The 4,734-nt window shown below is 53.8% G+C and overlaps 1 protein-coding gene across 1 annotated transcript in view; it reads right to left on the bottom strand.

The window, feature by feature from the left end:
* Positions 1-4,734, bottom strand: part of LOC113204947 (translation initiation factor IF-2) — a 12,794-nt gene that overhangs the window by 2,825 nt on the left and 5,235 nt on the right. The window lies entirely within an intron of this gene.

The following is a 4,734-nucleotide window of genomic DNA, read 5'->3' as shown; positions in this document are numbered from 1 at the left end:
GAGGCTAGGCAGACCCGCTGCGCGGGCGGGCCCACCGGGGTGCCTACTCACTGCCTCACCAGGCGTCTGGCTGCGTCTTTCTCCGTACACGCGCACTTTCCTGTATCCCCGCCTTTTTTTGTCGCGGTACCGAAGCTCAAGTTCGTCGTCTTGCTTGTCGGAGCCCGGCCCCGCAGGCCATACGCTTTCCAAGGGCCGCCTCTATTCAGCCCCTTCCGGCAACAGGTCACTGGCGGTCTTTGTAACCCCTCCTCCCCTTCTCCAAGTCAACGCCCCTCTCCCCTTTACCAGCCTATCCCCCTCCCACCCCATCTTAAATGTCACCACTTCATTCGGACACCCTGGGCTCGGGCTCGATAGCCCTCCTCCCCCCTCCCCCCTACCCGTACCACTGCCTTGTTTACCCCACTCTGCACCCCGTCGTCGGCACGTCGATGCCCTACCCGCCCCACCCTCTTCCCCTCTTCCCCTCGCTTTCTCTCGTCCTTCTTTTTTCTCCCTTGTATATTTGACGGGCCGTCGGAGACCCGTCAAATTTCAGCCAGTTTTCCTCTTCCGTCCGCAGACGTGCGCGGCCCGGGGGCAGCGCGGCCGAGAGCCGAGGCGACAACTTTGCGCACGTCTCATCGATCGCAAGCGCACTCGCAAAGTAGTGTGCCCGCGCACGTGTTTGACAAAGTGAGTTGCACGTTTGTTGCTGCGGACAAGTCGTCGAGAGCACTGCTGAAATGAAATGCGCGAACACCAAGCCTTCTGTCAGAACTTGAATTCTTGCACGTGCTAAAATTTTGAAGGAAGGAAAAACTGTGGGTGCACTGCAGTTTGGCTGTTGTCTTTAGACGCCAAGATATTGGCGTTCAAAGACACCAAATTTTGACGTCTTCTGAGAAAGAACGGCAAATGTTGGCGTCTTTCGCGAAAGAACGGCAAATGTTGGCGTCTTGTGCGACAGAACGGCAAACCTTTTTCGTCACTCAGCTTTCAGCGTCCTGGAATAGACGCATATTTCGGGAGGCGCGTATTATTCCATTGCAGCCGCCGGGTGACCCACATGTCGTGCGACACTCGGGGGGCCCGCGTCTGCTGGGCCCGGGCCTACAGCTACGGGGGCCCGGCTCCGGAGCCCACCACCACCCGGACCCGGAGTAGGACCGCAGGGACATGGGTCTGGCGGGACGCAACGTGTCATGCCACGGCCACTCACCGGACCCTGATCCAGGTCAGGCCTGGCAGACTCGAACGCGCCGCCCGGCGCCCCGCCCGGCCCCGCTACACCAGAGTGTTCCGGGAGCCGACAGCTGCGGGCGGCCCGTCGGGCGGCCATCCTAATCGGACGGCTGGGCCGGGTCACACACACGCCGCCAGCTGCAGGTGCAACAGCGCCTCGTCATGCGAACACTGTCCGCGGCTGCACAGACGCTGCACAGCGCAGAGATTTGTCGCCGAAAGCTAGTGCCAGGTTATTCTACTAGTTACGACACGAATTTTCGTGGACTACAAACAATTTAATATTATCACAATGAATCCTTAAAAAAAATAAAAAAATAAGTACGAAGAATAATAAAGGATTTAGTTTCGAATCTCACAAGGCTTCTTAGAATCAAAATAAGCATTCCTCCAAGTATGAATCAAAGACGCCGGGGTTTCCACTTTAGGGGAAAGATTTCGGCAGTTCCGAGAGGAACGTATTGTGCTGTGTGGGGGGAGTGTGCTCGCCTGTAAGCCTGTAAAGCTCTGGTCTGGACTGGAGCCCATGGCGCAGCGTCGGGGCGGGGCGTGGAAACGGTGGGGGTGGGGTGTGCTATTCTGAGCTATTCTGGGGAAAGACGGCCTTATCGTTCGATATGGATTCATCCGTCACTCTCGTAAATCGGTCTCATATTTTTTCAAAAGTCAACGCCTGAAGCACCCCTGCCTGCCTTGACACCACTGAATAGTAATTACATGTGGTACTTTGACAACGGACGCAGCCTCGTGCGGCGAAGTTGCACAGCCATCGCTATCCGCAGTATAGATCACATTTTTTTAAAAAGCATTTTCTCAAAGAGATTATTTCTTTTTCGCTGTTTTTGTTTTTTTCCTGTTCCAGCTGTATGTTTTTATCGGCTGGGCTTGGGCTAACAGAAAAACAATTGATGTTAGTGGAGCAAAGATTTTTTTCAAAAATACAGCAATAGCAAACAGTTTTGATGAAACAGCAAACAGAAAATTCAATGTTGTTTTTTTTTGTTGTTTTCTTTAACTTTACAAACACCCTTTTTTCTGTGCTTGGACGTCACTAAATCGCTAATATCACTTATTTCCCGGGCTGGGGGCGTGGGCAGTACCCCTGGGAGCCGTGCAGCGGGGCTGGGCCAGGCCGGGCCGCCGCTGTCAGGCGCGAGCCGCCCGAGCGCGCCGCCAGGTTATCGGCCATGACGCGGCACTTTGGCCGACCTGAGTGGACCGTCAGGTGCGAGTAGCATCAGCCGGCCTGCCCCGCGCTCCCCGCCACGCACCGCCCCGCCACGCCATGCCACTTGCCCACAGTGGCGCCGAGTATAAGTTATTATAAGAAAGGGAATTGAAATAAGCGATTGGGAGGGCGAAGATGTGTTGTGGATCTACAAGTAGTGCCCTTTCGAGGTGAGGTGCCCCTTCTCGCCGTGGGGTCGACCCGCTTTACTCTACACACAAATAACGCGCACCCCGATAATTCACTTCCCCGTCGTTTTATTTTTTAACAGATTGTCAACAACACTGCCAGCGCCCCCTGGCTCCGCCGGTTCGTAGCCCGGCCCGGACAAACAGTCCATTGCGCCGGACTATGGCGTGGAAAATCGAAAGAGCGTCACAGTCAGCTGTGAGCCGCTCAGCGAGAAGAAAACGAGTAGCAAGTGAGCGGCAGGGTGGCCCACCCTACACTGTTAACAATAATTATTGTGAGTCATCTGATGACAGACTAACATAAGTGATGACACTCTTTTCTTCGCTTTTCATTTTAAACGAAAATTTTCTTGAAACTTGTGAATATTTGGCGTAAATTGACCCTCGGCACAAAAGTACATGATATTAGGGATAAGGTTCTCACAAATCCAGATACAGTGTTAACTGGGACACAACATGTTTTCCGTGCATGTCTGAATTGTCGCCCGCGCGTACAGACGCTTTTACAGCATTGTCTGCAAGTATAGGATAAAGGATTCTCTTCTTTTGGTCGATATCAATAAATGACGTGGGACCGACACGTTCCCCGCCCCCCGCTCCGCCAGCCACAGGATCGAGTCACGTCCGCTCAGCCCCCATCCTGTCTCCTCGTGCGACACGGGAGGAGAAGAAGGGACAGGGGGCTCGGCTCGGGGGGGAAGGCTTTATCCGACGCGCGCGTGATTTTGGGGGGCAGGGCGGGGGTGTGCGGCATGCGCGGCATTGACGCGCTGTACGCTCAGCTGGGAAAGGGGCCGCCTTACATTGAGAGGGAACCGCGCGGAAGCGTCACTTTCTCACAGCGCACGACCATCCCGCTGTCGGTCGGGATGGCTCACACCTGTCTTCGATGCGATATGCGTTAACACTGAAAACTGGTCCGCGTCTTATGACGCCAAAATGTTGGCGTCCTATGATGAACGCCCAAATTTTTGCGTCTTTTGACGCCAACTATTGGCGTTCTTTTGGAAAACACACCAAAATTTGGCGTCATTTACCGTAACGCCAAATCTTGGCGTCTTATGATGCCAATATATTGGCGAGTTTACAGTGTAACTGCACCCAGCGATAAGAGGAAAAGTGGCTGGCAGCGGCATTTCGCCAATCGCACCAACCCCTTTTTTCTGCAAGCTTCCGGCACGCGGGATTTCCTGTAAATGGCCAGCAGCAGGCCACCGTACCCCGCCCACCGCCCACCGCCCACCGCCTGCGCCGCTGCGCTTCACTCGCAAACGGTGAGGCTACTCAGAGCGCTGGCGTGGCGTGGGTGCGGCGCAGGCTTTCACTTTTGCGTGCCTCGTATGTTGTTTCGGGTCGGCACGGACCACTCCCACTGTTACCCCGAAACCTTCTCAAATCCTGCCCGGCCGGGTCTTATTAAGCACACCGGGTGCGTGCGTGTTATTTCGCGATCCTTCTGCTGCCCCTCCTATGCGAAAACGAAACGACGTGTAATGATTTCAGAGGGAACAATTTGAAATGATTGAAAAATTGTTGATGTTTGAAAAGGATGATTAAGGAAATGATTGATATGGATTCAAAATGATCCGGAAACCACAAAAAAATCACTAGTTCGGTGTAATGTAATCTGTAAGGGTTTTTAGGGGAAAACTTCCCGTGTGCAAACGCGTGAAAGTTAACGTCGCGGTTAACGTACTCTAACCACTATAATCCATAAATCCTCGCACAAATCGCTGCAGTTCATTTATCTCTTCGACCAAGATGAGAATTGGTAGAAGACTGCGTTCATAAATCCGACACGCCCCTTGCATTTCTTAAATGAGTACAAGTTTTCAAAGAATTTTCATAAAGTGTGTGGAACCGCAGTTCGCAAGTACAGGTGGATTTTGTTTTTTCCCGGGTCGCGCTGTTGTGTCGACTAGTGTCTCCCGGCCGCAGACCCACTCTACTGGGAGGACCCTCGTCCACCAACCACCACTTCTCCTCCCGCGACGTCCGCGGCAGTTGTTTGAGAAGAATGTGCGCGTTCCTGGACAAGACAAGGCCTCTGCTCGTGGCCTTCTGTGTGGGCCTGAGGGCCGGGGGGGG

This window comes from Frankliniella occidentalis, unplaced genomic scaffold, assembly GCF_000697945.3.
Source record: "Frankliniella occidentalis isolate FOCC.00 unplaced genomic scaffold, Focc_3.1 Scaffold14, whole genome shotgun sequence".
In the NCBI taxonomy this organism is placed as follows: Eukaryota; Metazoa; Arthropoda; class Insecta; order Thysanoptera; family Thripidae; genus Frankliniella; species Frankliniella occidentalis.
Note: the sequence above shows the minus strand (reverse complement) of the source record. Positions and strands in the feature narration are given on the sequence as shown.